Raw genomic sequence first — 25,593 nt, forward strand, 5'->3', positions numbered from 1 at the left:
TTTTTTTTTTTTTTTTTTTTTTTTTGAGACAGAGTCTCTCTCACCGAGGCTGGAGTGCAGTAGCGGGATCTCGGCTCACTCCTAGCTCCGCCTCCCGAGTTCATGCCATTCTGCTGTCCCAGCTTCCTGAGTAGCTGGGACTACAGGCACTTGCCACTACGCCCAGCTAATTTTTTTGTATTTTTAGGAGAGAGAGGGTTTCATCGTGTGTTAGACAGGATGGTCTCGATCTCCTAACTTCGTGATCCGCCTGTCTCGGCCTCCCGAAGTGCTGAGATTACAGGCATGAGCCACCGTGCCCAGCCGCAATCTTAATGAATTAATTTATTTAATAGATTTTGTGGGATCCTTAGTGTTTTCTATATATAAGATCATGTCATCTGTAAACAGAGATGATTTTACTTCTTCCTTTTGGATTTGGTTGCCTTTTCTCTCTTTTACCTAATTGCTCTGGCCAGGACTTCCAGTACTAGCCAAATTATTCTGTTAAAAAGAAGTGGCAAGAGTAGGAATCCTGGCTGTGGTGTTCTTATCCTGGCTGTGTTCTTAATTGTAGAGGGAAAAGTTTCAGTTTTTCACCATTGAGTATGATGTTAACTGACGGTTTGTCATATACGGTCTTCATTATGTTGAAATATATTCCTTCTATGGCTAATTTGTTGAGAGCTTTTATCATGAAGGAATATGGAATTTTATCAGTGCTTTTTCTGAGTCTATTGAGATGATTATATGGTTTTTGTCCTTCATTCTGTTGCTATGATGTATCACATTTATTGATCTGTGTAAGTTGAATCATCCTCGCATCCTTGGAATAAATCCCAGTTGGTCATGGCATATGATGCCTTTAATGTGCTGTTGAATTCTGTTTGCTGGTGTTTTGTGGAGGATTTTTGCATATACATTTATCAGAGTATTGGCCTGTAGTTTTATTTTCTTGTAATGTCTTTATCTCAGTAATGCTGGCCTCATAAATTGAGTTTGAGAGTGTTCCTTCTCTTTAATGTTTTTGAAGGCTGTGAGTAGAATCGGTATTAGTTCTTTACGTGTTTGGGAGAATTCAACAGTAAAGCCACCGGGGCTTTTCTTTGACGAGCAACTTTTTATTAAGGCTTTAATCTCATTATTCATTATTGGTTTATTGAGGCTTTCTGTTTCTTCATGATTCAATCTTGGTAAGTTGTATGTGTCCAGGAATTTATCCATTTGTTAGACTATAGTTGTTTGTAATAGTCTGTAAGGATGTCTGTGGTATCAGTTGTTACGTCCTTTTTTTGCTTCTGATTTTATTTGAGTTATCTCTTTTTTTTAAGTTTGTCTTGCTTTTGTTGGTCTTTTCAAAAAACAACTCAGTGTCATTGATTTTTTTTCTATTATGTTTCTATTATTTTATTTATTTCTGCACTGATCTTTATTGTTTCCTTCCATCTGGTAACTTTGTGCTTAGCTTGTTTTTCTTTTTTTATTTCTTTGAGATCTAGAATTATGTTGTCCATTTGAATTATTTCTTCATTTCTAGTGTAGGCATTTACTATAAACTTCCCTCTTAGTCTTGCTTTTGCTGCATCTCATAAGTGTTGGGAATGCTATGTTTCCATTTTCGTTTGTTTAATGATATTTTCTCATTTCCCCTTTGACTTTGTTCTTCCACCTGTGGGTTGTTCAATAGTGCGTTGTTTAAATTCCACATATTTGTGAATTTTCCAGTTTTACTTCTGCTTTTGATTTCTAGTTTCATTACATTGTGGCTGGAAAATAAACTTGGTATGATTTCAGTGTTCTTACATTTGTTAAGACTTCTTTCTTGACCTAATGTGTGATTCTGTCTTGGAGAATGTTCTGTGTGTGCTTGAGAAGGATGTGTATTCTGCTGCTGTTGGGCGAAATGTTCTGTATATGTATGTTTGGTCAATTTGTTCCTTAGTGTTATTCAAGTCCTGTGTTTCTTTATTGATTTTTCTGTTTTGATGTTCTATTTGTTACCTAAATTGGGGTACTGACATCTCCTATTATTGTGTTGTTGTGTATTTCTCCCTTCAATTATGTCAATGTTTGCTTCATATTTTAGGTGCTGTAATGTTGGCTGCATTATATATTTATATATTTTTTTATTTTCCTGGTGAATTGACAATTTGCCATTATATAATGTCTTTGTCTCTTGTGACAGTTTTCAACTTACAGTATATTTTGCCTAGATAAATATGGCCAGCTGTGCTCTTTTGGTTACAATTCACATGAAATGTCCTTTTAAAAAATGTTTTAAAAATCCTTTTACTTTCAGCCTATTTGTGTCTTTAAATCTAAAGTGAGTATTTTGTAGACAGCATATAGTTGGATCTTGTTTAATTTTTATTCATTAAGCCACCTTATGTTTTCTGATTGGGGAATTTGATGCATTTACATGTGAAGTAATTAATTATAAAGAAAGACATACTACTGCATTTTATTACTTTGTATGTGTCTGATAGCTCTTTTGTCCTTCTTTTCCTCTCTTACAATATTTTGTGTTTTGTTGATATTTTTGTAATAGCATTTTTCCTTTCATTTTCTGTATTTTCTAGGTATTTTCTGTGTGGTTACCATAGGGCTTACATAAAACATAGTTACAATGATCTAGTTAAAGCTCATACAAATTAAGTTTCATCACATACAAAAACCCTGCACTTCACTCTTTCCCCCCAAACTTATGATATTGATATAACAAATTATTTTTTATATTGTGTCTCCATTAGCATATTTTAGTGGTTATATTTTTTATACTTTTGTCTTATAAGTTCCACCAGAATCAAAAGTCATTTATGCACCACTATTACAATATTACAAAATTCAATATTTGTTTATATATTGGCCTTTACCAGCATGCTTTATATTTTCATATACATTTGTGTTGTTGTTTAGCATCTTTTTGTTTAAATTTGAAGGATTCCCTTTAGTGTTTATTAGGCAAGTCTCGTGGTGATGAACTTCCACAACTTTTGCTTATCTGGGAAAGTCTTCATCTCTCCATTTATGAAGGACAGTTTTGCAGTATATAGTGTATTTTATTGTCAGTTTGTTTTCTTTCTGCACTTTGAATATATAACCCTACTTCCTTCTGGCCTGTGATGTTTTGCTGAAAATCTGCTGGTAGTTTCATGGAGTGTATTTTTATGTGATGAGTTGTTTTTCTGCTTTTGAAATTCTCTCTTTCTGAATTTGGACGATTTGATTATAAGGTATCTCAGTGTTAACTTCTTTGAATTCATCTTATTTGAAATTTATTGTAATGTTTAAACCTGGATGTCCATTTCCTTCCCCAGATTCAGGAAGTTCTCAACCATTATTTCTTTACATAAGTTTTCTGCTCCTTTATCTGTCTCTGTTCTCCTTATGGAACTCCCATAATGTATTCGTTGGTCTGCTTGGTCGTATCCCGTAAGTTCCTTAGGCTTTTAATCTTTGTCATTCTTTTTTCTTTTGAATCTCTGACTGAATAATTTCAAATCACCTGTCTTTTAGTTTACTGATTTTTTTTGTACCTGATCAAGACTGCTGTTGAACTCTTCTAGTACATTTTTCTCTTCAGTAACTGCATTCTTTTGCTGCAAGTTTTCTATTTGCTTCTTTCTTTAAAGAATGTATATTTTTGTTGAAATTCTCATTTTGTTTATGTCTTTTTTATCTTATTGAACATTTTATTGACAGTTATTTTGAATTCCTGTCAGGTAATTTATATATCTCCACTTCTTTAGGGTTGGTGTCTGGAGATTTATTTTGTTCCTTTAATTGGGACTTTTCACCTTGTTTCTTCATTGGTTTTGTAACTGTGTGTGGTTATCCCACATTTGAAACATAGCAACTCTTCCAGTCTTTATGGACTGGCTTCATAAAGGGAACCTTCACCAATCAGCCTGGCTAGAGATTTTGGGACCTTCTCAAATCTTTTTTTGCATGTTTGTCTTCTCTGAACTTGTACATGTAGATTCCCAATTAGAGAGATCAGCTAGTTGTTTCTTCTTTTTATACTCCTTTGTCGTCTTCTTTCTTCCTTCTTCCTTCTTTCTTCTTTTTTTCGGAAGCTCATATTTTCTGGCTTCCTCTGGTAACTGTCTGCTGTAGCATGTGTTCTTTGAAACTGAAACACGCCTCCTCACTCTTTCTTGTCCTCAGTGGCATCAAGACTATGTTGGGTCCCCTAAGTACCCCAAGGCAGGCTAGACAGAAACCAGTCCCTTGGGTAGCCCCCTTAAAAGCTGGAACATGAGACTTATGTTTCACTCTTCTCTTTCTCCCTAAAGGAGAGGTCACAGAGCTGTATCAACTTCTGTCCGCTATACTGTGGGTTTTCTGGAGCAGCAGCTCACCACACAGCTCTTTTGTTATCAGTGTTTCCCAGGCATCTAGAACATGCTGGGTTTCATCAGCACTTCCAGACAGGCAAAACCAAAACCGGGCTCTTCTGAAGTCCCCTGACAAAAGTCACAACATTAGATGTATGGTTCAGCCTTTTGTTTCTCTCCCCAGGAAGAAGCCAGGAGATAGGAGTTTTACCATGCAAAGGGGAGGAACCATAGTGAGATAATGCCACCATTTTTAGTTCTTCCTTCAATATGGGCTGGTTTAACACTCACCTGGGTTGCAAGAGCCTCTTAGCTCATTTCTGGATTTTACATAGAGAAAATTTGTCAGGTATTGTGGAATAAGTGTTTTTATGGGAAAAAGGAGGCTCTGGGTCTTCCTATTCCTCCATCTTAATGAGGTTGCTTTAATATACCTACTTTTGATTGTGTTTAGTGCTCTGATGTAGGCCTAATGATTGCAAAACACCATATTCAAAATCTATAAATGATTTTACTTCACTTCATGCTTACTCAGGGTTCTCTGGAGAAACAGAACAAATAGTATGTATATATGTCTACATTTAAAGGAATTGCTGCTGGTAAGTCTAACATCTGTAGGGTTGCCATACTGGAATCTCAGTTAAGAGCTGAGGCAAAATTGCTTTTTCTCTGTGAAACCTCAGTTTTTGCTCTTAAGTCCTTTGACTGACTGAGGCCCACCCATATTAACAAGGATATTCTCCTTTACTTAAGGTCAACTGAATATAAATGTGAATCACATCTAAGAAATATCTTTATCACAGCTGGGTGCAGTGGCTCATGCCTGTAATCCCAGCACTTTGGGAGGCCAAGGCTGGCGGATCACGAGGTTAGGAGATAGAGACCATCCTGGCTAACATGGTGAAATCCCGTCTCTACTAAAAAAATATAAAAAATTAGCCAGGTGTGGTGGCAGACGCCTGTAGTCCCAGCTACTCTGGGGACTGAGGCAGGAGAATGGCTTCAACCCGGGAGGTGGAGGTTGCAGTGAGCTGAGATTGCGCCACTGCACTCCAGCCTGGGTGACACAGCAAGACTCTGTCAAAAAAAAAAAAAAAAAAAAAAACCTTGATCACGTCATCTAGACTACTATTTGACTAAATAACTGGGCACCATAGCTTAGCTTAGCCAAATTGACACATAACATTTATCATCACATTACTCTATACAGCTAACCTAAGCTCACAGAGAATCCAAGATTGTCAGGGCTAGAAAGGACGTGGGAGATGATCCAGCTAACGTCTTTATTTTACAAATGAGAAGGCTGAGATGCAGTTAGGCAGGATGACTTAGCAGAGGCAGCGTTAATTAGTGAAAAGGACTTTGTGGTTTGAAAGATATAAATATGATGGCTAGGTTCATCTCTTATCACCTATCAATCATCATCTGTAGGATGGAAATTTTATATTACCACCCTTATGGCAACATTTTGTAGTAACAGTTTCTCATAGAGAGTAATTACTCAATAAATGGAAATTAGTTATTATATTATCATTGACAACATTATGGGCACTTAAAATGTAGCTTGTAACTCACTCAAGAACTCACTGGTAAAATGGGAGAGTTCCCTTACCCCCCCTTGCAGAGGATGTAAGACAGGGGTGTGGCTCCTCTGTTCAGCTGCTGTTGGCGCTCAAACCCCCTACAGGACGGGGAGCATGTGGACAGGCACGTGTAGGAACTGGAGCGAGCACCCCTGGGTTCCAGCCCCACAGGAGCATCTAGGGGTGGGAGCCTGCGACTCCTGAAGCCCAAGTGGGCATGTGTTACAGTGCTATTTTAGCCTTGCCATCCATGGACAGCTTAAGTGTTAACCAGCTCAGTGCCCTCTTGGTACCTGGGTCCTTGTCCAGGTGTCCAGGAAGAATCAGGTCACACATGAACTTGAAGGATGAATGTGAGGATTTTATTGAGTGTTGGAGGTGGCTCTCAGTGGGATGGATGGAAAGCTGAAAGGCAGGTGGAGTGGGAAGATGATCTTCCCTGGAGTTTGGCCATCCAGCCGTAAGTTTTTTCTTTGACATTCCCAGCTGAACTCCTCTTGACATTCAGATGCTCCTTCTCTTCTCTCCTTCTCTACTGCTCTCCTGCTTCTCTGTCTGCTCATCTGCTTGTGCAGCCTGGAGTTTGGGGTTTGTATGGGTTTAGAATGGGGGGGCATGGCAAACCAAAAGGTAACATTTGGGCATGAAAACAGGAATGCCTGTTCCCATTTAGGATCATGTGTTTCTAGTACTGAAGGTAAGGTCTTTAACGGAGAACTTCCCTCTTCTACCCAGCATTTCCTTGTCTCCTATCTGTATCACTAGGAAGTTAAGACTGTCACCATTCTTATTATTTATTCTCTGTTACAGTGGTGCTATTGCTAATAATCTAAAATTATGTTACTTGTAATGTACTATTCAATCAACTGCATATACTTTCTATTCTACATATTTCTCACTTATTTATACTGAAATAAAATCAGAGGATATTCTGTCAGTTGCTGATTCTTATCAGGGTTAGTGGATTCAGTAGGATATTCCCAGCAAGATTTTGAAAAGTATTTTGAGGACTGTTGTGGGTAGACCTAGGTCTATGTTGGATAAACTTTTGAGGTGTTGATCCAGGGCTGTTTATTTTGTGGCTCTCCCTTCCTTATGAATGCCCCTTCGCAGGCATAGGCCTTAGAGATCATCCTGCTGTCCTCTTTGTGCTTGGAATCAGAATGTGTTTTTGCTGCCTTGAGCCGCCAGCTCACCAACTTAGTGGTTTCTCTGTGCTTGCTGATGTTATGCAGAGAATACCTGTGTTGGCAGAGGCCAAGCTAACCTCGACATGCAGAGAATTCTCCATCCTTTGATCTGTGACTATGTTGTTGCTTCATAATGTCAAGAGCCTAAAAGCTTTGGTTTGAATGGTGGCCAAATGCAAAGGCATTCAGAACCGAGTTTGATCCTTAATCCACAAAATCAAAGGTTCTTCTCTCTCGGCCACAGGTCCTGATTGTTGCCTTATAAAATTGGATTACTACTGTCACTAGAGCACTGCATTTTCCTTTTATCCATCATGTTAAAAGCTTGACTATGGGTGTGCTGATAAAATAATGAGCTATCCCCACCCCTCACAAACATAACAGAGAAACTGCCAACTATATGTGTCTTTGGAAATCATTTTTCTTCAAACATTTCTGTAACTCACATTTTAGAACTATTTTAAAAATGCCTTCTTGTGACAATTTTACTGAAAGAAAAAATTAGTTTTTCTATACTATACTCACAAGGCATTCTTCCAGGCTGTACTACATTTTTTTCTCTTCATTTTTTCCCTTCATATTTTCCTCTTTCTTTTTTTCTTGAGGGTGAGAAGTGGGGTAAGGAAAGGTAGCGTTAAGGCTAGAAGTCAGGGAGAAGCCGGGGGACCTGGATGGGGAGCATTCTAGAATGATTACATAGGGTAATACTTTTCAAGTTTTAATGTGCAGAAATTTGGGGGGATAATATCCAAATGCAGATTCAGATTCAGTGGGTCTGGGGTGGGGCCTGGGAATCTACATTTCCAACATGTTTCCAGGTCATGATGCCACTGCTGGTCCATCCACCACGATTTGAGTAAGAGGACTTAGGAGGAGGAGGAAGTCAAGGTATCAGGAGCACTCTGAATGAGGCATTTTACAAGTTTGCTCAGTCACATCTCAAAACAGCCCTGTAAGATTATTCTTCCTGTGTTACAAATAAGTTTACAGTTTTAGAGAGGTTAAGGAAATGGAACCAAGCTGGAGTATAAATGCGGTTTGGGGTGACATCAGGGGCCACAGGTGGCTTCCTCTCTGCATTCCTTCTTGTTGATATGAGTGCTTCCCTCCTTCCTGCTGTTGCTCAGTGTCCTGGCAAGGTGCATACATTCTGCTCGAGGGACGTTTCTCACGGCAACTGACCCTTTCCACTTGCACTTGTTCAGGGTCTTTGGTTTGACTTGTTGTGGGATCTGGCCAGCAGCGCACAACGCCATGGGACTCTTTCTTTGTTCCCAAGTGGATCGGCAGGTGGAGAAATAATAGACACACAAGATAGTGAAAGCTAGGTCCAGGGGAGTCACTGCCTTCTGGTCCCGTGGTGCCGCCAATGCACTGGATACACCAGCATTTATTATTAAGTTTAGTAATGGCAGGGGTAGGTTAGTGAGGGATTTGTGGTCGTTTGACTATGAGGGGTGATGGTCACATGGGGATGAAGTAATTCTTTAATATAACATCTGTATGCAGAAGTACAGTATACAGAGAGAAGAATTTACAATATAGTGTGTGCATCAGTAATTTCTAACAGAGACTTAAAACAGAAACACAGTCTTTCCATAACCTATGATTAGCAAGATATTAATCAGCAGTGAGAGTTGCAGCAAAAGTTGGTTACAAACAATCCACAGAAACAGGACGTGAAGCTAGACAACCGGTTAGACCAGAAATTCTCATAAGGGAGTATGCCTTAACCCTAAAGAGGCCCTAGAAAGAGCCGTGGCAAGATGAGGCGGCAATTATAGCCCTATCTTATCCATATGAACAGGCGCCCCTCGTGTGGTCCATTTAAGGGTCTCCCACAAGGGTCATCATTCCATTCCAGAGCTATGAACAACTTCTTTCTGGGATAGGAATCTTGTGATTGGTGAAACCTCCCTGACTGCACATCCGTTCATAGGCTCTCTGCAGAGGAAAGCACATCATGTGCTATTGGCTCATTCTGGCAATCCAACCTGGCATTGTCTTTACACAATCCTGCATGCAACTTTGTATTTACAATAATCAGGAGTATTTCATCTTTTATTCCATAGCAATAGTTTCAGGGTGTCTCCCTACATCTCCCCCTTTTCTCTGATTTAAATGAACCATAGCAATCATAACTTGGCACTGATCACGATTGGATTGAAGAATATTTTTTCCAATTTTACACATGAACAATAAACCAATAGCACAAATTATACACAGAACAAAATTAATGATAGTGGATCCTCCCAAAGATTTTACCCATTTTGTTAGACTCCATATAGATAGTATACATATTTTGGGATGGTACTCTTTTTTGTGAATGTGGAGTGGGGGGGAATAGGTTGTATGAGAGGTGGTTGGGGGACATTAGCAACAGGGGGAAGGGCATAAGTCCACATAATCTTTACTGTCCCATCTTTGAATTGACTTTTTGGTGATTGCCATAGTGATATTTTTGGCTGCGTGGACATAGTAGTGTAAATCAATCTGTTGTCTTGATTTTCGAGGTGACAAGGTGGATTTACTTATAACACTTTCTCCAGCCCAAAGTCTCATACCAGTCATAGCTATGGTTAATCTCCATAATTCTGAATATTCAGGTCCTAAGTGGGGAACAATGAACCTTGGCTTTGGAGGGGCAACCCCTGCCCCTTTCCACTTAAAAGGAAAAGATGGTTTGACTATTGCTCTCTTCCCTGTCCACAGACTCTTTTTCTCTTCCAAACACCCTACATGGTGCTGCTAGAGCGAGTTTAAAGTGCAGCTCTAACTAAACACTCTTTAGTTCCCAAACCTTCTGAACATATGAAATGCTTCCTGGCTTCACATTCAAGGCTCTCCATAATATCATCTCCCCTTTGCAGGTTTCTCCTGCATATTTCTTTGGCCACAACCAACCAAAACCAACCAAATGGGGCTTAACTGTTTGTTTGAATAGACCCTGAACTTCCCGACCTCCCTACCTTTGCTTATGTGAGCTTTTTCCTGCAGTGCTCAACTTTCCATCACAGCACAATGAGATCCTTTCCTATACCTTGCCTGTCCCTTCAGCCAGACACCAGTGCTTTCTTCTTTGGAAACTCTGCAGGCTCTTTCCTAACAGCATATTTTTTATTCCATCTCACATGATATGAACACATTTATTTGTACTCACCTTATTATTAATAGCCTATGAAAAATGTGAGACAGTCTTCCCAGGCTATTATCATTTAGTGATGTGTAGTCTTCCCTCACCCTACATATCAATAGCCAAAATAGCAAAACAAACACTAACTAATATTTCATGAATTAAGTTGCACGATACTATACAGTTAAGAATGATAAATGAGATTCAATGGTAAGTGAATTGTAACTTAGGTACTCTTAGAGTACTAGTTTTTAGGGTTTTTGTTTATTTATTTTTTTTTTGAGACTCTAATGAGCAAAATGGACCCCAGAATAAAACCTATGCATAAAACAGTAAGTAATGTGTCCAACAGTAATTCTCATCATCATCTGGAAAATGCAACAAATAAACTTTGCCTGCTAGAACTGCAGTGGAAACTTTCTGAATCAGTAGCAATAGAATCAGTAGAACAGTGACCAGCATGAGGAGAGGCTCACTAAATGTTGAATTCTATCATTTTGCTCCCTAACTTAATTTTATAGGACTGCTGAAGGGATTTCTTTGATCTAGAAAGCTTGCACAGCAGTAAGAAGAAAGCATTTGGTTTTCAGCATTTCATTTAACTGCCAGGTGTAGATACATCTTGTGAAGGAGAAGTGGAAAACCACATCTCCTTGGAAACCTTTTTGGTATTCTTAGACAAATCAGAAGAGCAATGAATAGCCACTGATAGTACAATAACCCACTAGGCACCATGCTCCTTTGTTATGGATGAATAGTTTAGAATGATTGCCAGTCTTGGTAGTTCTCCTATAAAGCAATCCTCTTGTTATGATTCAGTTTGAGGAAAGGCTATAACTTCTTCATCTATGATGGAGGTTAAAGAGAGAAGACAAAGTATAATGCAGATGTCAACTTAGAGATTATTCCAATTACTGCTCCTCTTTTTGGCATTACTGGAACTGATGCACACATCACTAGCGCTGATGTTGACATAGAAAAGACTGTTCCTTATATTTATTGATGATAGTAATTCAAATGAAAATGTGCCTAAGCATCACCTGGGAAGCTTGTTAAAAATGTAAACCTCTGAGAAATTCTGATTCAGTAATTACAGGGTAGGACTTAAGAATGTGATGCAAGTGACTCTTGGATCACTTTACATTTTTCATATACTGTTGAGGGAATTGAGGGTCAGAAATGCAAAGTGATTTTCCAAAGGTCACTCAAGTAGAAATAGAACAGAACCAGCCTAGGTCTTTTGATGCCAATCCAAGGCTGTTTCATCTATCTCACAGCTGTTTCCAATTATCTGGAGATGTGCATCTCAAAAATTAATGTACATGTGAATTAGCCATAAGACTTGTCGTAATGTGGATTCTGCGACACTAAGTCTAAGGACGGGCCAGAGATTCTGCATTTTGAACAGTCTCCTAGGTAATGCTGCTGCTGGTCTGTGGACTGCATTTTGAATAACCAGAATCTAGGACATCACTGGGCATGGATTAAAACATTTAAGGAAACAAGAGCTGGCCATGGAACTCAAATACATTGGCCTTTTGTGATGTTGTAGCCTCTACTGTGGATAACACAGGATTGAGCACATGAAAGGCTATTAGAAAAACAGGAATAAAACTTAGCTGTTGAAAGTCCCGTGGGAGTAAGTGAGCCCCAAATCAGGTGGCGGTCTCAAATTACTCTTTCCTTGACTGTTTTTCCTCTTTGGTATAGTTTTCATGGTGATCTGTTTCCTTGGAGTACTGAGATAGTCTAATGAAGGCAAATGCTGGTTCCTAGAGTTATAGACAAGGTAGCAGGAAATGGAGAAGATGCACGGGAAAAAATAGAATCGAAAGCAGGGCTAGGGTTCATGAGGATTTTTTAGTTTATGAGATGACCTGAAACCAAAAATAAAATGATAAACATTTAGGTGTGTTCATTAGTATAGTTAACAGGGTTTTTAAAAATAGCATAAAATTGCTGGGCGTGGTGGCTTACGCCTGTAATCCCAGCACTTTGGGAGGCTGAGGCACGTGGATCACTTGAGGTCAGGAGTTCGAGATCACCCTGGCCAACATGGTGAAACCCCGTTTCTACTACAAATACAAAAATTAGCAGCGCATGATGGCTGGCACCTGTAGTTCCAGCTACTCAAGAAGCAGAGGCACAAGAATCACCTGTGCCTGGGAGGCGGAGGTTGCAGTGAGCCCAGATCACACCACTGCACTCCAGCCTGGGTGACAGAGCAAAACTCTGTCTCAAAAAAAAAAAAAAAAAAAAAAGCATAAAGTTAGATTATCAATTGAGTTATTTAACCAGGAAAAGAAAAATGGACACATACAATTACCTGATATGTTTTGGAAATTTTCAAAACCAGTTGTATACATCCTCAGAAAAGAGAAAAGAAATAAGAATTTGCATTGAAGTAGCAGTATTTTGTTTGGTATAAAGAAGAATTTGGATTCTCTAAAGTCAGAGAATAGTATATGGGGGAAGGATACAGACATAACATCTCTAGAAATTTTTATAAAATGAAGCACCTTCTTTGGAGGACTTTAATCAGTCAAGGTTTGAGTTCCTATTATGTTCCAGGCACTGGGCTAGGTACTGGGGCTGCTGCAGTGACAAGATACAGTAGCTACCCATAAGACAGGAAACATGTACAAATAGATAACGTAATACAATGGAATGAGGACAAGAGTGGAATTGTGATCTCAATGTGGGAGGTCAGAGGAATTCACTTTGTCCTAGGCAGTTAGGGGAGTCTTCAGAGAATACTTAATATAAGCATTGAAGGATAAGTAAGAGATGGCCTGAAGAAGTTTGCTAACATTCACTTTAGTGAGTGTTATATTGTTACATGATAAGGGTAATACAAGAATATGCCCTATGGAATCTAACACTCCTCAGTTCAATTCCTTGCTCCACCACTTTCTTCTTTTTTTTTTCTCCCCCCCTTGAGACAGGGTTGCCCAGGCTGGAGTGCAGTGGCATTATCTTGGCTCACTGAAACCACCTCCAGGGTTCAAGCGATTCTCATGCCTCAACCTGCAAAGTAGCTGGGATTACAGGCATGCACCACCATGTCTGGCTAATTTTTGTATTTTTTTGGTAGAGATGTGGTTTTACCATGTTGATCAGGCTAGTCTTGAACTCCTGAGCTCATGTGATCCACCTGTCTCAGCTTCCCCGGGTGCTGGGATTACAGGCGTGAGACACCACGCTCGGCCGACTTTCTGATGGCATAGTTTGGGCATATTATTTAATCTCTCTCTGAGCCTATATTTTCTCTTTTGAATAACAACATGGTATGCTGCATGAGAAAATAAATGAGATAAATGAGAAAACAGTAAACGCATGCCTTTGAGTCTTACAGATATTTCTGTACCTAATGTCAACAAATTTAAGGTCTAACTGATATCCTAACTACACTCCTGAACACATATAGTTATTTGGAACAAAGCCACTCCTTTTATAAGTGCCCACATTCTTTGCTTGAACCCTCTGTTCTAAGATTTTTGTTCATTTTCTGTTCTAGATTTTCCCTCATAACACTTGTATTGGATTAAATTCTGTCCCCCACAAAATTCATGTCCATATAGAACCTCAGAATATGACTTACTTCAGAAATAGTATCTTTGCAGATATAATTATATTATGATGAGGTCATACAGAATTAGTGTGGGCTCTAAATCTAGTATGACTTGTGTGCTTATAAGAGAGGGGAAGACACACAGGGTCACAGGGAAGAAGGCCATATAAAGAGAGTGGCAGAGAGTGGACCAGGCTGCCACAAGTCACAGAATGCCAAGGATTGCTGGCAACCACCAGAAACTTGAAGAGGCAAGGAAGGACTCTTCCCTAGGCTCTGAAGGGCCTTTGGAGGAAGCATGCCCTTGCCGATGCTTTGATTTTGGATTTCTAGCCTCTAATGCTATAAGAGAATAAATTTCTTTTGTTTTAGGCTACCTAGTTTTTGTTACTTTGCTATAGCAGCCCTTGGAAAGTAATATAACATCTATATGCCATCTACCTTCCATTTAAAGTCATGAGTTAATTCTGAAGGCATGTGGTGGCTTTGTAACACGTTGAACTGATAGGGCTGTGTTGCATTTCCTAGAACCCCCTTCTCTGTCTGTTTCTAATTAAGCTGTGCCACAAGATACATTTTTGTGCAAGGTTTGGGGGCACAAACGTTAACAGCAGTCATACTGTTTTTATGCTTAGACTATTGAGGCAGGGCCACCAAGTGCTTTTGTGGTTCATATACCTTGCTCCTTATCTGCCTGCTCACCTCATTGGTGTTTAAGGCAGCAGCCACACCTGCAATTGCTGTGCCTTCCCCTGCATCCTTTTTCAGCTTCTCTGACTCCTGGCCCAGGTGTGTATTTTACCTCTGTGAAGAAGAGTCCATCTTCTCCTGCAGGAGACAGTGAGAAACTGACAGGTTTAAGCTTATCCTTGTTCTCCCTACTTGATTTACATCCACCCGTTCCTTCCAGACTGCCTGCCCAGCAGACATCAAGCTCCAGTATCAAATGCAAAGACAATGGCCTTGCAGACACTGTTTTACCAGCTCCATCAATTTTCTAACGTCAAATCTCTATAATAAATTGCTTCTCTAATTAGACCTTCACAGATGTAGGCACTCAGGGTCCCATAGCTTCGTCCCAAGTTTTCAGACAAGATCATTTCTTCCTGTCTACAGATGAGACAGTTATAATTTAAAAATCCTTGCACCCAAAGTTCTCAAACATACCAGGTGAAATGCCAAGTGGTGTTTTATGTGAACTTACTTTTGTGGTTTTCAGCCTCCAGTGAATTTAGTGGCTCAGCATAAAGATCTCTCATTTCCTCTCCCTCATGTTTGTGACAATTCTTTCCCTTGTTCTGCTGCCACAGACAAAGAAAATTATAGGCAGCTCCTACTGTTCCCTTCTTCGACTCCCACCAGGAGCTGTAGGCTCCAGGGTTCACATTCTGTTTTATAAAGGCTTTTTCAGCCATCGTTTGGGAAGACCTTGGCTCGACTGTCAGCAGGAAGCGTGGCTATCTGCAGCTGGAGCCTCAGAGGAGAGGCCCTGACTCCACAGTGGCAACTCTTCCCTTCAACCTTGTCCTAGTTCTCTTTCCCGAGAGCCAGACAATGTAATCTGAGACATCCTGGTGCTGATGGGAAGAAGATGAATCACTTTGTAATGGGCGTTGGATTTTTTTTTTTTTTAAGGCTCTCATTTCCTTTGTGCATAAAAGCTGGACATGACATTTGCAGCTGGCTCTACCAGGCAGTTCTCCTTGTGCCAGCACCGCGTATACTCTCACAATATGGCCCACAGTGAAAGCTTCATGCAATTGTGATGAAGATCCTGTAACCAGAATGAATGACTCCATTCACTGCAAACATAGAACTTGCTATGGATGTTCAATTACATTTGATGTCTCCTGGATAGTGTAGAAGAGGAGGTGAACAGTGATGTCAGCTTGGGCGAAGACAGGTTAGAATAAACAAAAAGGGGGCTTGCTGTTCTCATTTCTAGTCAGCATGCCAGTAGAATGGTGTCTGTAACCTGGTGCTCTGCTCTTAATAGGTTATTGATAACAGTCTTTATTTGTTTTTAGAGGAATCTTTCATAGCTCCAGTTGCCCCACAACCCAGCCCCAACTCAGTGTCTCTAAGTTGTCATATTTCTGTGACTTGATTTGCCCTATTCTTTCTGCAAGGATATTTCTTGCCTTTTCTGTACTCGAAGAACTCCTGCTCATGTTTTGAGAACTAGCTGAAATATTACTATCATTGACATCTTCAGAGAAACAAATTTTTTTCTACTGTGTTCCCATAGCATCTTTTAAGAACCTTTATTATAATTCACAGTACAAATAACATAATTATTTACTTACTTGTCTAGTATCTAAATTTCTTGTGGACTTGACTGATTCATCAGAACCTAGAACAGTTCCTGGAACTAATGTGGAACTAATAGCTTTTCTTTTTTCAAGAGAATTGGATAATATTGAGAAAAGAGTGATTGGCTTGGCTAAAGAACATTAAATTAGCATTTTGAGTACCTGGATTGTAATCCCAATTCTGTTACTATCCATATGACCTTAAAAGTTTTAAATGGCTAGTAAGGGTTGAATGACACTGACCGGTGAAGCAAGTCTCAATTTCTTTTGCCTTGATGTCTTCTTTTGCTAATTGGTGGATATGATAATCACCCTTGCTAACTCATGGGTTGGTCTTAAGAATCAAATGAAATACAAAATATAAAAATGTCCCTGTTCCGCGCATCAATAGAGCATAGAGCAATGCCAGTTGCTTTTGTTAACGCTTTTATAATATCTTCAGAGGTTCAGGGATGGACATGCTCTTTGTAACCTAGGGCTCTTCTCTCTGATGCTGGGCTGTTAGAACAGGCTGACCTGGACTAAGGACTTGTTTCTCTGACCTGTGATTGGTGGGAGGAGTCCCAATGAAGGCCATTGGCTTCTGAGATTTAGGAGAATGAACTTTGTTATGTGGCTTGTTTGTTGTGGGCTTTCTGCCTGCCTCCCCATGCTCCTAACAGGTGATATACATGGTAAAAATACTAGTGATCACTTGGAAGACACGAGTTTGAAATCGCAAGTTAGTGAATGGGCTGACTTCCTTGGGAACAGTCATTCAATCAATAAATATTTCTTAGGCAGCTATGGAAAGAGCTGTTGAGGGACATTACAGATTTTTCAGAGATCTTTACAAGGAAAGAGACTCTCATTGGTCTGGGATGGACCAGGGCTTCTCTTATTTGAGGTTCTTTCTACTTCCTCCTCAGGTATGAGCTGACCTAACTCTTTTCTTTGGCAGTTAGGTTCGCGATAACCTGGGCAAAACCAAAAGTCAAGTAAAAATAGCATCTGGTGTCTTCACATCTCCCTTGTGTACTCATTCCAACTTCCTAACCAGCTCTTTTCCTTACCTCTAAGGGTGCAGGGGCCTCATTTTGTCCCTTAGCTGTCCAAAATCACTGCCTTTTGCCTTTCCCCAAACAGTAGAAAAGATTTAGTAGCTTATTCTAATTATTAAAAAGAGCTCTTCCTTTATGGATTGATATATCTTTTTTCCCTGTGTCTTCAGACTTTTGTTGGGGGTAATATAGTACAATTTCAAAACAGATTATAGTGATACAAACTACTGAGGGACATTTTTCTCTGATAAACTCAGCACCTTTGCTAATTAATAGTTGTGGACATCTGCACATTTGATTATGATGTACATTGTCAGAGTTTTAGTGATTTTCCCCATGTCTATAAATGAAAGATGAGTTTCAAAAGCTTTCAAAATGGGGATTTTTAAAATCAGCAAACTGTTCACACTGTTTAGGGAAGTCAATAAGATTAGATTTTGGAGGGGCAAGACAGTGGAAGTAAGAATAAAAGGAGCAGATTTTGTTTTGCTTTTGTATTAATAACACAGATGGTCACACTAAAGACAACCACATCTTAATAAATTATAGTTACACCAGCAGCAGCAAAGACACCAGCAATGAATACAGAGTGAAGATACCACGTCTTAATGAAGTTTAGTGATAAGAATTGTCATTAATGTGATGTGTATTTAGTGGTCAGGTAAAAATAAAATTTGTTAATGAGATGCGATAGCCTTAAATAAGGCACAGAGAAAGGGTTTACATATTAGGTATAGAAAAAAAGAATTTCCTAGTTGTAAACATAAGATATTTGTATCTCATTAGCAAAAAATAAATGAAATAGGTGATAGCCTTGTTGTATCAGGGACATTGAGAGTGCCTTAATAGTTGTAATTCTGAAGAACTGCCTTCTATGCATGTTAGCAACGTATACTAAAAATATCCCCTGTGAAAATGAATGATTTGTTGCTGTTCCTGAGACAGGAATGGTTTCATTTAGAGCAGTAATAAATACCTGGCATTTGCTCATCTCTGTCTTCTCTTTTTGTCCAGCTTTTCTCTCCATTTCATAGACTCTTAGTTGGGAAGAAACAGGAAAGGTTACCTTGTTCATCCACTCATCTGATGCTTGGATCTTTTCCAAAGAAGAACAAACAGAAGGGCTTGAACTGCTCTAGTGAGTGACCTCCTGAGGTCACCTGTTCTGCCTTTGGATGCCCCTAACTGCTCAGAAGTCTCTCCTCTGTGCGTCTCCTTCGCACTGGCCCTGACTCTGCTCTCTGGAACTACACAGAGTAGTGCCAACTGCTCCCAAAAATGACACAGTCATAGGTCACTCGAGGGCTTTTCTTTTTTCTTAGGTTAAACTTCCACATCCTATCATTCCTCACATGGCAAGGTTCAAAATCCCCTTCACTCATCTGGTCACTTTCTTCTCAGCATATTTCTCGTTGTCCACATGCATCTTAAATGTGGCTTCAAAACTGAATGCAACACTCCAGGTGTGTTCTAACCAAACAGGACAGAACTATAATTGTCCTTGCTCTGTGCTAAAGTCAACATATATAAATACTGCTCGAACTGAAATCAACCCTTTCAAGTCATATAAGACTTTAATTGGAGTCAGTGATTGTTGTTTAATCATACAGTTGCTAAGTCTTATCTTCACCTCATCCTGTTCTTGTTCAGTTTATATGAATCCACATGTTGGACTTTTAATTTATTCCTTTGTTTTAGGTTTGATTCATTATTCCCACCTATCATATTTTTTCAAATAACTTTCAGAATATGAGAGAAACTAGAGATCATCTAGTTCAATCTGAGTCAAAGGCAAAGACTTGTTGACCCCAGTGAGAAACTGAGTTAGATCTCCTGAAGTTTTATTGCATCTCCTTCATAGCATCTCTTGGTCCTTCTTCCCTTGCAGTAAACTCTGTGCTTTCAGCAATATTGTCTTTCCCCTTTGGGTTGTTGCATTTAAGAGTCCATTTACTTTTGGCCAGGCATGGTGGCTCATGCCTGTAATCCCAGCACTTTAGGAGGATGAGGTGGGCAGATCACTCAAGCTTAGGAATTCTAGACCAGCCCAGGCAACATGATGGAACCCCATCCTACAAAAAATACAAAAATTAGCTGGGCATGGTGGTGCATGCCTGTAGTCCAGCTACTTGGGAGGTTGGGGTGGGAGGATTGCTTGAGCCCGGGAGATTGAGGCTACAGTGAGCCATGATCACGCCACTGCACTCCAGCCTGGGCAACAGAGCCCAACCTTGTCTCAGAAGAAAAGGGAAAAAAAGCCCACTAACTTTAGTTTAGATAACTGCTATAAAGCATTATTGTGGAATATACTTTCTCTTTTCCTTTATGGAAGAAAGTTTGAAGTGCTATCCATCTGCTGTCTGAGATCTGGTCTGCCCTTGCCTCTTTCTGGGAGACAAAGTTAATCATCATGTTGATTGGTCAGCACTTACCTCAAACTGCAGCAGCCTTCATAATAAGAAGAATAAAAAAAGATGAAGCTGCTTGCAATGTTGAGATTTGAGAAATATTAGTTCTAATTCTAGCGGCATCTTCTTGGACAAGTGAGTTAATCTCTCTGGGCCTCAGATGCTGAAATGAAAAGAGTGGGATTGTGCTTTGTGGGCTATTTATAGAAATGCCATAGTTCCCTCATTAGGAAAACAAGCTTAAAATTTCATCATTAGAAATTGAGACTGGGCACGGTGGCTCACACCTGTAATCCCAGCATTTTAAGAGGCCGAGGTGGTTGGATCACTTGAGGTCAGGAGTTTGAGACCATCCTGGCCAACATGATGAAACCCCATCTCTACCAAAAATACAAAAATTAGCCAGGCATGGTGGCATGCATCTGTAGTCCCAGCTACTTGGGAAGCTGCAGCATGATAATCACTGGAGCGCAGGAAGCAGGGGTTGCAGTGAGCTAAGATCGTGCCACTGCACTACAGCCTGGGTGACAGAGTGAGACTCCATCTTGAAAGAAAGAAAAAACGAAATTGAGTCCTCTGTGCTAAGGAAAGACTTTCCCATTCAAATCCAAAAACTCCACAGGAAGGTTAATGCATTTAATTTAGCTGCTAGTACTTTAGGGCATTTCTTTCTGGAAGGTTGCCACAGGGATGGCTTGCTGAAGCAGGCTCTGAATCTGATGAGATTCACAGTAGAAAACTGTAGGTAAGAGAGAGCTGATAAGTCCCACACTGGGGAACTGCCTGAAATCAGAAGTTCTAAAAATATACTTTATGGAGGTACCTCGCTGATGGACATGGACTTAGAAGTGAAGAGCCCAAGTGTGGAAGGATGATGACAAATTATTGTAGGAACTGGAAGGGAATTAGGAAAGAGTCCAATTCAGTCCCTTCATTTTAGGGATGAGGAGGTTGAGGCTTAAGTGCCTTGCCCCAGGTCACATAGCTGGTTAGTGGTGGGGTCAGAGCCCCATTTCCTGTAGAGTACTTTTCCTCTACATCATGAAGACAAACGATACAATTTTGCTTAAAATGGCACTGCTCTCAGGTTCTGGCACCATGCAAAGTGAATAAGATTGATGAAGTGCTTGAAGCAGTCTATTTGGGAGTAGATAATGCCTGTCCCTAAGGCTGCCCAGCCATCCCCTTGGTAATGTTTGAGTAAATGGATCAGTGTGGTCTGTCTCTGCAGAGATTGGCAGCCACCACAGAATAGAGTCCTTGCATACCGTTATTCTGTGGAGGCGGATTGGACTGATTAATAGGACTCAAAGTTCTGGTTGAGGACATTCACAGAATAATTTGATGCTGAACATGTAGTCACAGATGAAGATAAATATCACAAATCAAACAGATCCTAAATGGATGGAGAATGTTCCTGGAATGATGTGTGAAAGATGTGATTGTGGAGGTACCCAGCCACATCATCTCTGCTCTCTCCCGGGGCACATGCTGGGTACTTTGAGTATTAACATTTTAGGATTTGTTCCTGAATGGTTGACTGTTTGGGATTTCTCTTAAAGCATCCAGTTTGCTCATTATGGCTGAGTAACTGGTGGTCATCTTTTGGATAACAACTTTGCTCTCATTTTCAAGCACAGCTTCCAAGGGCAGTCCCCACATGGACTCTGCTTACTTAGCATAAGTTGGCACCAAGAGCAGCCTTCTATCTTGAGCAGGCTTGTATTTGAATACAAAGGTGCATATGAATCACTTGGGTACCTTATCATGATGCAAATTCTAATTTAGTAGGTCTGGGGTAGGGCCCAAGATTCTGCCTTCCAAACAAACTCCCAGAGGAAACCCATGCTGCTGGTCCACAGACCACACTTCTAGTAGCAAGGCAAAGTTCCAGATTAGCCTTCAGCCTGGCATGGGGGAGGCTCGTGAGGTTGGCTCAGGCAGGGCTTTCTCCACTCCAATCCTAGAAAAGTGTTTAACCAGGACCTTCCTGGGCCCAGAGGGAAGATTATTGAGCCTATTAGGCACTAGCAATGAACATGGATCTTTGCACCTAAGCCTTCTTAATCAAATCTGCAATATTTGTGGGTGGGACTGTTTGCTTGCACAAACACCCTACACTTGCCCACAGTAATTAGGTAATTGAATTGCAAACAGTAATTAGCTGCCTAACTGTCTGCTTGTTCATGCAGGTATCCAATTTGCTTTTGAAATGTGGGCTTATACTGGTGAAAATGGAAGCTGGTGAAAATGGAAATGCAGACACAATTAAGAAGGCCCATTGAAAACCTGGTCCTGAATGAGCGGCTGGTATACATATATACTTCTCCCTGATATATTTTCTTTCCTCCTATTTCAGCTACTCCGATTACATTTTCTCTGTGACTATGAGAATCTCAGTTCTATTACATTACTTAAGAGAAATGAGAGGTGGTATTGGTCTTCTGCTTTCCTGTCTTTGGAATAAAATTAAAAACTAAGTGTTATGCAATAGAGTGATAGCTGGTCTGCTGCTTCCTTAGTGAACTGACAAGCTTGTTTGCTTCCCAAGAGCTTGTCTGTCTGCGCAGCCCATCATGAAAACAGGTGAGGGCTTCTGATGCCGTCTCTCCCATTACACCGGCAAGCATGCTCCAAATTGTGGCCCAACACATGCAGTTCTCTTTTAACCTGTGATCATTTTCATAACAAAGAGAAAAACAGAACTTGTAAACATCTGCTTTTCTGGTGAAGGAAATTTGTGTCCAAGCTTCCCAAGAAACTTCAGTGAGAATATTAGATTATTTCCCTCACTCTTTAGGAACTGTTAATTCTTTCAAAACATGTCTCACAGTTTCAGAGTTTCCTCTTCCTACCTATCTCAAATACGTAGCAGCTTGACTCTCCTGTATCCCTGGCTTTGGGTCCCAGAGCACCAGGGCACCAAGCTCTGCTGAGGTCGGTACACATATCTAATTCACATCACACCTTGGGGCTCTTCTGAAGCCACTTCTAAAGGATGACCTTGAACTTCCTGACCTACAAAACAGTGCTCCACTGAGCTACCTCATCCTTTCTAACAGGTAAAAATCTGTGGAACACACAATTATCTTGAGCATGGATCAATGGAGAGTTTTTGTTAGCACGGTGCAATCTTTGTAAATTATGATGATAGCGTTCATTTGTTAATCCTGCATGCTGCATGGATCCTTTAAGTTCTTGCACATGACAATAGTTTTAACTGGATTTTAACATTAGAGCTACATTTTAAGGGAAAAATGTATCTTGCAAAATCTCCCTCCTCACTTTTTTTTTTTTTTTTTTTTTTTTCATAACTGGCACAAAGACCATTGTGCAGTCTACAACTTTAAAGGATGTCTATGCAAGAGGGCTGGGAAACATATAAACTCAATCATTGAAATCCACTTAGTTTTAATTTCATTATGAAATGTACTAAAGGGCTGGGGGTCAAGTCTGTTACTGGAGCTTTCAGAGGCAGAAATCTGAGGCATCATTAGGAAAATAAAGTAACAAAATTGGGGCATTTTATGTTCAGCATATAGGAATACATTAGGATGCAGAAAACTATGGCTTTTTAAAATAATAGGGAAGCAATCTCCATGTAAAGACGAGAAATTAAAATATTAAAGACTATTGTACTATAAGATAAAGAAGTCAGGGGTGTAATTTTAAGACCTTTTTAAAAGAGTAATCTTCAACAGGCACTTTCCAAGTCTCCTTAATATTGTTCCTCATATATAAGGGGCTGCAAAAATCCAGAACGGGATTTCTCAGGGAGTTTTCTCTTGCATTGTTTCCTCGAAGTGAAGGGAGTCAGTTTTCCCACTGTATAAATCTAACCACAAAATTGAACTGGGTCCTTGCTCTCTACCCCTCTAGGAGTCTGGAGTCTGGCCTTCATCATCTCTCTGCCAGACCTTGGCAATCTCACCAAATTAGTCTCCCTGTCATTCACTTTTTTTTTTCTTCTTGTGCATACTGTTCATACTGTCACCAGAATTATTTCTTTAAAACAAAATCCATCACATTATTCTCAAGGCTTCCTGATGCTCAGAAGGTAAAATTCATACCATAGCATGCAAGGCCATTCACATGCTGCCTCCTATCTCTTCAGGCAGATCTCTCAGCAGCCCCTGCCTGACCATGCACCCAGCACTCTTGTCACATTAAATTTTTCGATATTCCCTGAATGCCGTGTCTTCTCACTACACTGTTCACTTGGTCCCGTGGATGGGGAATCAGAATGGGGTAGAAACAGGGATCAGTTGGAGGATATAGTGAAAACTCAGAAAGGGAAGAACAGATAATTGGGAGTGATTGTACTTTAATCCTTTCAAAGGTTTATTGAGTAGAAAGAACACTTGTCTAAATAAGCTCAGTGCATAGCAGTCATCCATATCCCATTGCTTTATAACCAACATTCAAGGAATTATATTAGCCTCTGGGCTACAGAGCATATGGAAGTCCAGATGGGTGTAGATTTTTTTCTCTTTTCATTTTGTTCCACTTGTGCTGACAGTATCAGATTTTCCATCTCCAGAGTCAGAGCTTGTACTTGTAAACATAGTGGGTTCAGTGGAGGAGTGAGGGGAAAGACAAAATGTGTTTTATGAAGAGAGAACAGAGTTCACCTTCCTTCTTAATGTCTAGCAATAGACAGGTATCCTTGAAGATTAGTTCCTCTCTAGCAGGAAAAATTTCAGGTTTGGTGTTCTTTAGGAAAGACTCAGTTTATAACATCTTTAGCTTCATGGAGCTGAACGAATTTTTTGGTTGAGTTAAATTTTCCCTTTAGATAATCTATAATGCAAGAACGAGAACAAGATTTTTGAAAACAGCATCCAGTGTTTCATTTTGCTGCTTATTCCACTTTCTCCACCCTGGTGCTCCACAGATCAGGTCAGGGACCCTTAGTCTTCTAACAAAGAGGAATGACCTTCAGTTGCAGGAAGCTATGGAGGGAAGGAAGAGAAAAAAAAATATTAGAGGATGCTGATGTGGAGATTCCACTTGTAGTTGGGCGCTATCTCTAATGATTGTTACATGCTTCCTTCCTGGGAATCTTGGCAAATGAGAGGATACAGGAGTCCTTGCACAAGGAAATCGAACCATGCAAGTAGACAGACTTTACATTTGCATAGACCACCATAAAGATACCCCTGGACACAATCTCCTTTCAGTCACATGATGGAAATGAGCACTTGTTCATTCACCATCTAGGAGGACACTTGGTGTTTGGATCAGTTTATTGAGAAACGTAATACAATGGATAATGTCAAATATTTGATTAGAGGAAACAAAAATTACTCTGCACTGTGTGAAAATATAAAAAGCACCAAGATTTCGGTATATGTGCTGTTGCTGACAGATGCCATCTTGTGAAGGCTCTTTCTGATTGGGCTGCATGTGAATCAAACCAAAAGTAAATGGTATCAAGGGAAGGTTGTTCATATTCAGAGTTATCTCCTTCAGCTACATAAAATAGTATTGTAACTAGATTGTATAGAGTGGTAGAAAAAAAGTGAAATACCCATGATTTATGATAACATCTTCTCTTAGCTAGAATGGGCAGAAAAATCTGAATCACATTACTCAGAAAACCCAAAGGCAGTAATATTTGAAATGACAACTTATCTCACCTATGACTGTGCTAGCTCTAGCTCTAGAACTTCTCTCTTTTTTTTTTTTGAGACAGAATCTCGCTCTGTCACCCAGATTGGAGTGCAGTGGTGTGATCTTGGCTCATTGCAACCTCTGCTTCAAGTGATTCTCCTGCCTCAGCCTCCGGGTAGCTGGGACTACAGGTGCCCACCACCATGCCCGGCTAATTTTTTTGTATTTTTAGTAGAGACGGGGTTTCACCATATTAGCCAGGATGGTCTCAATCTCCTGACCTTGTGATCCTCCTGCCTTGGCCACCCAAAGTGCTGGGATTACACGTGTGAGTCACCATGTCCAGCTACTCTAGAACTTGTCTAAAAGAGAAGGTAAGCTCCCTCTGCAGGTTCTGAGTGATTTCTGTGTGTCTGCTACCATGCTG

This window comes from Rhinopithecus bieti, unplaced genomic scaffold (assembly GCF_001698545.2).
Source record: "Rhinopithecus bieti isolate Rb0 unplaced genomic scaffold, ASM169854v2 scaffold_21155, whole genome shotgun sequence".
In the NCBI taxonomy this organism is placed as follows: Eukaryota; Metazoa; Chordata; class Mammalia; order Primates; family Cercopithecidae; genus Rhinopithecus; species Rhinopithecus bieti.